Genomic DNA, 10,056 nt, shown 5'->3' with positions numbered 1-10,056 from the left:
TAGATTAATCTGCCCCCCACCCTAACCAAATTATGTTTTTATTTATTGTCCCCCGTCTAGAATCAAATGTATACTTTTGGGTTCACAATCAGACAAAATGATTTTCATAGTTACAAATCAGGTCCCTTGTCACGATCGTCAAAGGGATTGAGAGAGGACCAAGGCGCAGCGCGTGGAAAGTACATCTTCTTTTTATTTAAAGAAGGAAAAAACAAAACGAACCAACAAAACAGACGACCGTGAAGCTATACAAACATAAGTGCTGACACAAAACACTTCGACATAGACACAGCTAGACTTCTATACTAAACATAAACCCAACTACTCTAATAAACCCCCTAAACCTTACAACCACCCTAGACACTACAAAAAACACATACATTCCCCATGTCACACCCTGACCTAACTAAAATAATTAAGAAAACAAAGAATACTAAGGCCAGGGCGTGACATAACCCCCCCCTTAAGGTGCGAACTCCGGGCGCACCAGCACATAGTCTAGGGGAGGGTCTGGGTGGGCGTCCGTCCACGGCGGCGGCTCCGGCACTGGTCGTGGTCCCCACCCCACCATAGTCACTACCCGCTTACGTAGTCTCCCCCAAATGGCCACCCTCCACATTAACCCCACTGGATTAAGGGGCAGCACCGGACTAAGGGGCAGCACCGGACTAAGGGGCAGCACCGGACTAAGGGGCAGCACCGGACTAAGGGGCAGCACCGGACTAAGGGGCATCATCAGGATAAGGGGCAGCACCAGGATAAGGGGCAGCACCAGGATAAGGGGCAGCACCAGGATAAGGGGCAGCTCCGGACTGAGGGACGGCAGCTCCGGACTGAGGGATGGATCCTGGCTGGATGACTGCTCTGGCGGATCTTGGCTGGACAGCTCTGGCGGATCCTGGCTGGACGGCTCATGGCTGGCTGACGGATCTGGCTGCTCATGGCTGGCTGACGGATCTGGCTGCTCATGGCTGGCTAACGGATCTGGCTGCTCATGGCTGGCTGACGGATCTGGCTGCTCATGGCTGGCTGACGGATCTGGCTGCTCATGGCTGGCTGACGGATCTGGCTGCTCATGGCTGGCTGACGGCTCTGGACGCTCATGGCTGGCTGACGGCTCTGGCAGATCCTGTCTGGTTGGCGACTCTGGCAGATCCTGTCTGGTTGGCGGCTCTGGCAGATCCTGTCTGGTTGGCGGCTCTGGCAGATCCTGTCTGGTTGGCGGCTCTGGCAGATCCTGTCTGGTTGGCGGCTCTGGCATATCCTGTCTGGTTGGCGGCTCTGGCAGATCCTGTCTGGTTGGCGGCTCTGGCAGATCCTGACTGACGAATGGCTCTAGCGGCTCCTGACTGACTAACGGCTCTGACGGCTCGGGACAGACGGGCGGCTCTAATGGCTCGGGACAGACGGATGGCTCAGATGGCACTGGGCAGATGGATGGCTCTGGCCGGAATAGGCGCACTGTAGGCCTGGTGCGTGGTGCCGGAACTGGAGGCACCGGGCTAAGGACACGCACCTTCAGGCTAGTGCGGGGAGAAGGAACAGGGCATACTGGACCCTGGGGACGTACATTAGGCCTAGTGCGTGGTGCCGGAACTGGTGGAACCGGGCTGGGGACACGCATCTCAGGGCTAATGCGGGGAGCAGCAACAGGATGCACAGGACTCTGGAGACGCACAGGAGGCTTGGTGCGTGGTGCCGGAATTGGTGGTACCGGGCTGGAGACACGCACCATAGGACGAGTGCGTGGAGGAGGAACAGGGCTCTGGAGACACACTGGAAGCCTGGTGCATGGTGTAGGCACTGGTGGAACTGGACTGGGGCGGGGAGGTGGCGCCGGAAATACCGGACCGTGCAGGCGTACTGGTTCCCTTGAGCACCGAGCCTGCCCAACCTTACCTGGTTGAATGCTCCCCGTCGCCCTACCCGTGCGAGGAGGTGGAATAACCCTCACCGGGCTATGTAGGCGAACCAGGGACACCATGCGTAAGGCTGGTGCCATGTATGCCGGCCCGAGGAGACGCACTGGAGACCAGACGCGTTGAGCCGGCTTCATGACACCTGGCTCAATGCCCAATCTAGCCCTACCAGTGCGGGGAGGTAGAATAACCCGCACCGGGCTATGAACACGTACAGGAGACACCGTGCGCTCTACTGCGTAACACGGTGTTCGCCCGTGCTCCCGCTCTCCACGGTTAGCCTGGGAAGTGGGCGCAGTTCTCCTACCTGCCCTCGGCCCACTACCTCTAAGCCCCCCCCAATAATTTTTTGGGGCTGACTCACAGGCTTCCTACCGCGTCGTCGTGCTGCCTCCATTCGCTGGTATCCCTCCTCACACTGCGCCAGAGAATCCCAGGCTGGCTCCGGCACTCGCCCTGGGTCGATCGCCCACTGTCGATCTCCTCCCAAGTAGTGTAGTCCATATTACGCTCCCATTTCCATTCCTCCTTGCGCTGCTCCTGTTGCCGCTTTTCACGCTGCTTGATCCCGCATTGGTGGGGAATTCTGTCACGATTGTCAAAGGGACTGAGAGAGGACCAAGGCGCAGCGCGTGGAAAGTACATCTTCTTTTTATTTAAAGAAGGAAAAAACAAAACGAACCAACAAAACAGACGACCGTGAAGCTATACAAACATAAGTGCTGACACAAAACACTTCGACATAGACACAGCTAGACTTCTATACTAAACATAAACCCAACTACTCTAATAAACCCCCTAAACCTTACAACCACCCTAGACACTACAAAAAACACATACATTCCCCATGTCACACCCTGACCTAACTAAAATAATTAAGAAAACAAAGAATACTAAGGCCAGGGCGTGACATCCCTGCTGCCTTTTTTCGTTGTCCCTTCCTAAATGCCAATCACCAGACCAGTGTGGATTACATCGATGTTAGTACATGTTGTCAAAAGCCAGCATAATAGGGACGGGAGTAACAGCAACCAAATTTGTATATAAACCAACATTGTATATAAAACAGCGCCACCGTGCTACTCTTTACAGTTTTATAAACTCAGCGGAGAACGTTCTCTCCCCATTCATTTCCGTTCTAATCTTGAGGGGCGTTTCTTTAAAACATGCATCCAATCCCCTTTAGCACTCACATAACTAGACCAATCATTTGCTTCAATGTGGTCTGTTTCACAGTGCTGTGGCAAGACAGGCCAATTATAGAGGTTCCTCTCATTTTGAGTTGCAGGTGCAGATGCTCCGATTTCAAAATGATTTGAAGCACAGTTGAAAAGTTAACGCGCTGACTATACAATGGACTAATTACAAAAATAAAAGCAGTACTTTTCAGTGCGTGAGATATAAGAGGTGTGCTGTGAAAGCTTGAGAAGAGGGTCAAATGCGTGTTTACATTCAATGCGCGAGTTGGCAGCTCTCAACTTTCTCTCGTGCCATTGATGCAACACTGTCAATATGGCGGTTACAGTTAGCTGGCGTTTGTTATATATAATAAATATACTTCTAGCTTATGCATACATACATAACCATATCTACATATATATGAACATACATATAGCTTGTGCATACAGTACCATTGGGTTAGCTAACTCAACGGTCAGACTAGTTAACCTTTGGAGCCTGTTTGTGACCATGGGATTGGGAGCTTGCTCAACACACCCCATGACTAAAACACAAAACTGCTGATGCACCAAACAAGATACCCATTGTTACAAAACTGCTGACCGCACGGAACAGTTATGGAGCGACAGGGCTAAACCGCCTGACTTGAGTGGTTACTCACATCCCTCCGGTCGGGAAACCCCCTAGCCCCAAGACAGTGGCTGCCAGTTGCAGTTTCCCTTGTCTCATGACTCCTGGACACACACAAACATTTCATCTCGCACGAACACACACACCTCACTCCCTCTCTACTGGTCGGGTGCCAAGAGCAGAGGACTCATGCTGTGCACCAATGGGGCTACTGCTATGGCCAGAGCAGACCCGCCTCCAACTCTTCAGGACCAGTCAGACCATCAACCCGAAGAGACTATACCTACATTGTTCCATGTATAAAAACTGCTGTAATCTTTGTTTAGATATCCTTTTCAGCTGACTCTTTCCGAGCCATATGACAAGGTCCGTGTCACGTTAAACTGCAAGGCAAGATATCTTTGACTTTAATAAACTGCCTTTTGATATACTTGATTCCACTCTGTCCAGTGTCCATGATTTGGTCTCGCTCTCCAGTAAATGAAACACCAACAAAACTTGGTAGCAGGTTTTAAACATCTGATTTCGATATATGACAAGTTGGTGTGAGAGGAGACGAATCATTGAGCGCAAATCAGATGGAAGAGTGACCTGCAGTCCAGGAGATCTTCAACCATTCGACTTGCCTCAGGAAACTGATCAGAGCGCTCAACTAAAAGGTAAGCAGAGCCTGTTAAATCAAAATCTGCATATTGTATTTTAGTATGACCAAATTTTTGATCAGTAGTACTGAGTGTGAGTATGAATCATTGCTAGATTGTTACTAAGCTGTTGTAGGCATAGTTCAAAAGATATCTTGTGCTGAATAAGAACATTCTATGATTTATTTTTTGTCATGAGGTATTGATTTGAACCGAATCTGCATAGACCTATCACTTAGGCTGTGTCTGAGGTGTGGTTCCAGGTTATTATTGAACCGAATCTGCATAGACCTATCACTTAGGCTGTGTCTGAGGTGTGGTTCCAGGTTATTATTGAACCGAATCTGCATAGACCTATTTCGTAGGCTGTGTCTGAGGTGTGGTTGAACCGAATCTGCATAGACCTATTTCTTAGGCTGTGTCTGAGGTGTGGTTCCAGGTGTATTGATGAACCGAATCTGCATGTAAAATGTCCTATTGATAAGTTGTGTAATATCGAATAGGTCGTGTATGAGGTGTGGTTAAATGAACTGAAATCTGCATAGAAAACCGTCCTATTTTAAATAGGTTATGTATGAAGTGAAGTCGGAAAAATTTATTTGTGTGCTAAGATAGCAAAAGTATGTGCAGGTTTGAAGTTGACATGGGTTGAAGCCCTGCCTCTGGCGTTGATGGCCATGAGAGCCTCTCCAGGGGCAGGCACCCATCTCTCTCCTCATGAGATAATGACTGGAAGAGTCATGCCTGGTCCACCAAGAGAGGGAGGTCATATGCCCGCTCTTGATGTAATTATGTGAAACTACTGACGGAACTCTCTGCAGCACTCTCTACCCAGGTTCGCAAGGTCCAAGAGGGGAATTGTCGGGAGACACGCCACCACTGAATGTAAAAGTTGGTGACTGGGTGAGGGTTAAAGTCCACAAGAGAAAGTGGCTGGAACCCAGGTGGACTGAACCGTACGAAGTGAAGGAGGTTACTTCACACTCAGTTCAGGTCAAAGGTAAATCAGGCGCACCTTGGCACCACCTCACACATTGCACTCTAGCTCCAATTCCTTCCAGAACACTGACAGAAGTCAGAGCTGATTTGAGCGGCCTAAATTCGATTCCAAATGAAGACACTCCTGACTCAGGTGATGCGGCATCAAACTCCGCCTCCCCTGAAAAAGGAACCTCGCCCAGTTAGAGGGACATTGCTCCCTCCCTGGGCAAGGCTAGGGATATCTGGCCCCTTATTTGTGATATTCCTACTGATATTTGGGGTGTCCCTGGGCACTTTCACATGGTTAATAGAACAACTATAACCGGATCCCCATGGAGCTTTATGATTGTATCCCTATGTATGTATTGTATCAGGCTTTTATGCAAGAAAAGTAAGGACATGTATATAAATTACATAACCATATATACTTAAGTTACATATTAACCACATACTATAATCTCACATTAATTGTCACGGACACTCTAGTCTAACTAGGTAATAACAGATAAAAACAAAAATTATAAAACAAAAGTTATAATAAGAAACTAATATGGCTCAAATTGAGAAGGTTGAATAGACTGAGTGGAGAGCTGTGCAGAGAATGGACAGAAGATGGCAGTATTGCAGCACTCAATGGTCTCCCAGCCGACGGGGAGCCTGTTTGAATGCTGGTGACAGAGAAAAACTTAAAACCAATTCGGAGTAGAGAGAATACATTTAATAACTTATTTAGGTTAAATTTACAGACTAATGTTATTATTGTTATGGATTGGCTAACATGCGATATAAATTTAGCGAAGTATATGGTAAGTTTACACTTAGGAGTGGAGAAAGTTGAGAAGTTGATTTTACTTATACGATAGTTTTGCTGTTAAACTCAGTTGGAGTAACTAGATGTTTTGCCTAGAGGCATGAATAAGACAGTTATTTTCGGTATTGTATTGGCTAACTAATTTTCTGAGTAAGTTGCTAGACACAGGATGATTTGTTTCGTAACGACGTAAAACAACGTCATTAGGTGGAATACACGATTACGTTACTCGAATGGATTCGGCCATAGTTCAGGTAAATTATTTTCTATACTTCTGGCAGTATGGTTTTGATTAAGAGATGTTGATTGCCATTGTAAATTCTATCCAAGATCAAACCTTTGGGATAATTTGTGTTTGGTTTATCGAACCCGTACTATTGCCTGTTGCAGTTAGTCAACAATGATTTAGAGTTCGTTGAAAGTACTCTGCGTTCTGAACACAGGTTGAGCGCTAGTAAACGCATATCTTTATTTGAACTATACTAATCTATTTGATAAAATTACTAAACCTGTATATTTAACATTTGATAATGATTGGCAAATCCATATATTTAACCACAACTTTGAATTTAGCATTGGGTATTATAGGAGGAACGGGATACAATTTGTACTTTCCCCACCGGGTGTGGCCGTATTAAATTATGCTAGAGAAAATTGGTTGTGTCATTTAGAGGGAAAATGTGTGCATTATAGCTTTGAGTTACTCTTCAAAAGTTGCTAAAAGTTTTTTTTTTTTTTTTAGGTAACACCAGAGAATTCGAACAATAAGTAAACGTATTCTAAACGTGATCTGTTTTCATTATGGTGAACAATAACCGGCCCGCAGAGTGGAATGGCGGCCTGGGAGTTTTTTTTAAAGGGACAGTACACGTTTATCACAGTTGTATGATTAGTACATGAAACATCGGGGAAATTTAAAACGAATGATTTGAGGGTATTATCATAATTATTAGGTTTTGTTTTTGTGGTAAACGTTTGGGTTAAGGGGTTTTCCGTGTTCCCAGAGACAAGATATCTTAAAGGAGTACACTCATATAATATTAGGAGTTTTACTTTCTGAGTTTTATTTAGACAAGGGACTTTTTTAAGATAAAGGGTTCTTTTGGTATGTCTAGATATGGTATGGAACACGAATGTAGGTGTAACCTTTTGACCTGTTTTCATTGCATTTTTCCTGTGGTTTGATCACCCACGGGGGGGGGATGTAGTGAGGATAATGAATTTGTGGTCATTTGGGATACTAGTTTTGAGGTAAATTGATTATAATAGAGTTTATAACTCTTGACCATAATTGTAGTTTTAACCACAGAGGAGTCAGGATTCTGTTTTTAAACATTGGTTATGACGGTTTTGAATGGGCTGTTATTGATTTGGTATTACAACAGAAAAAATCCCATTTGTCATTGATAATAAATGAGGGAAGATATGATACATTGAGGTTTGAACAGGAGATATTTTAAGCCTATAGGGCAGGAAAGTACATAAGCATTTAAATTCTTAATGTAAAGAAATAGGTTTCAGTTCTTAGAGGAATGATCCTGGGGGGAGAGAGCTTATTAGTAAAGAAAGGATTTTATATGGTTAGCATTTGTTTTGGCCATTAGAAGATTTTTATTTAAATAGTATTAAAATTGACAGGGGTATATGACATATGTGATGATTTAGGATTATAGTTAGGATAGAGATAGGTTTATTAAGGTTATGAAAGGACTTTAGAGATTGACACTATAAGACATGTTGTTATTTTTAAATCCATGATTTCAGATAAAGTCAAAACAGTGAGACACTTAGTTAATATTGCAAAATAACACATAGTTGTTATTGACTATTATTAGAAAAAGGCAGACAGAGGGGTCTACCCCGCACTGTTGAGACCTTGAAGGTTTGAGAGCTGAGTGGGAGAGGGTGGAACAGGAAATGAGCAAGGTAGGCTGTGAAATAAGATAGGAGAGAAAGGGTTTAACATATATAAGCAGCACAGATACATTTTAAAGTAGATAAGTCACTTGACAGATAATTGGTAAAAGATAGATATGAATGGACGCCCAAGCCCAAGGGAGAATTGGACATGTGGAAAATGAAAGGTGCGTTCCTATATTATAATGTAAAACATAAGAATATTTTACTAATCTTACCTAAGTCATTAATTAGAGTAGGTAAGGTTGATACCTGGCCAGAGCCAGATATCAAACGGGGGAGGGGTACATCGTGGTCTAGGATAGGATGGGGCCTATTGGATAATAAACTAATTTAGAAATGTAAAAAAAATAAAAAATCTAGCTAACATATAGGCATAGAAGTTAAATATATAATCAGATAGAACAAATGAAAAACTGTTTGTTAACCAAACCTGTATGTCCAAGATTTTATGCATTACAGGTGAATTAAAGAAGAAGGTGATTCACCTGACCTGGGGGCATATCGCACTTGGAGGGTGAGACACACTGACACTGCCGAATGATCACAGAGTTAAGGAGAAGAACCGTTGCTAATAGAGTTCGGGGATCAACTCCTTAATGAAGAAATCCCTGACCCTGACCTTTCATCACTGTGTACGTTCATAGAAGTGAAAGTGTTGGTCTCTGGCTGATGATGTGTTCTCTGGGAGAGGATGGGGCTTTACAGGACTGCTTGTAGTCCTGAGCGGTCTGTTTAGGATACGATGGGGATGTTACCATCACAGTACTGCCAGAACCACCACCAGTTCCAACGGACCAGGGTTCAGCCGGCCTCCTCCACCACTTCAAGACCAAGTCCCACGCCATCACCTAAGCTCTCCAATCTGGTACAGGTAATAAATGTAAAAGACATCTCAGATAGTGACCAATTGGGTACTGAAACTGGTTATGAGGGAAGGGAGAATATGTGGTTGGCCTACAAAACACTTAATAGAAAGGACTGTGTCGTATGTGGACATGCCAGACCTATTCTGGCTGCTCACCCATTTGCCCTAAGTAATGGGGAAGGTTGGATGTGCATATTGGAAAGTATAAGCCAAATTCAACCCTGTGTAAAACTCTGAGTCTTGTGTTCCCAGAAGTCCCTCCCCAGAAGGCACCGTGGGGAGTTAAGGCATATGGGGGATATTACAGCTGTAACACTGGTACAGGTGGGGGTATAGACTATGGGAGGCTCCCTACTACTGCCTGCATCACTAATGTCACTATTAACTAGAGGTGTTGCTGATATATGGTGGATGTGTGGACCTGCCAGGCGGTTGACCCCCATTTTGAAAGGAGATTGTCAGGGCACATGTGCTTTGGCCAGTCTGATAAACACCATTGCCTATTATTGAGGTTACAGCTAACCAACTTCTGGGAGCTGCACATGACACAGAGGCTCGGGACCAACCCAGTAGACGGCAGAAACGTGACGCTCCTTGGTCCGAGGGTACAGATAACATCCACACCAACCTGTTGGGGGTCCCAATAGGGGTCCCCCACGAATTCCAGACATTAAACAGGAATGATGGCCTGTGGCATCTGATGCCCATCATTGGCCCAGCTATTGTTGATGCTAAACAAAATGCCTGGATCAATTATATCTACTATAATTAATAATGATTTGTTAACTACACCCACACAGCACTTACGGGGATGGCTGAACAATTGGATGCTACCTCTCAAACCAGTAGACAAAATAGACTAACACTGGACATGATTCTGGCCAACCAGGGAGGTGTATGTAAAATGTTTGGAGAACAGTGTTGCACGTTTGTCCCTAACAATACTAGTCCGGATGGGAGCATTTCAAAAGCTCTGAGTGGGTTGGCAAGGTTATCAGTGGAGATGAAGGGTCTTGCAGGTGTGGAGGAGAGTGGACTGTTCCCCTGGCTGGGTGGTTGGTTTGGTAAGTACACTGCAATGATGATTACTGGATTTCTGACCCTAGTTGT

This window comes from Salvelinus fontinalis, unplaced genomic scaffold (assembly GCF_029448725.1).
Source record: "Salvelinus fontinalis isolate EN_2023a unplaced genomic scaffold, ASM2944872v1 scaffold_0011, whole genome shotgun sequence".
Lineage (NCBI taxonomy): Eukaryota > Metazoa > Chordata > Actinopteri > Salmoniformes > Salmonidae > Salvelinus > Salvelinus fontinalis.
Note: the sequence above shows the minus strand (reverse complement) of the source record.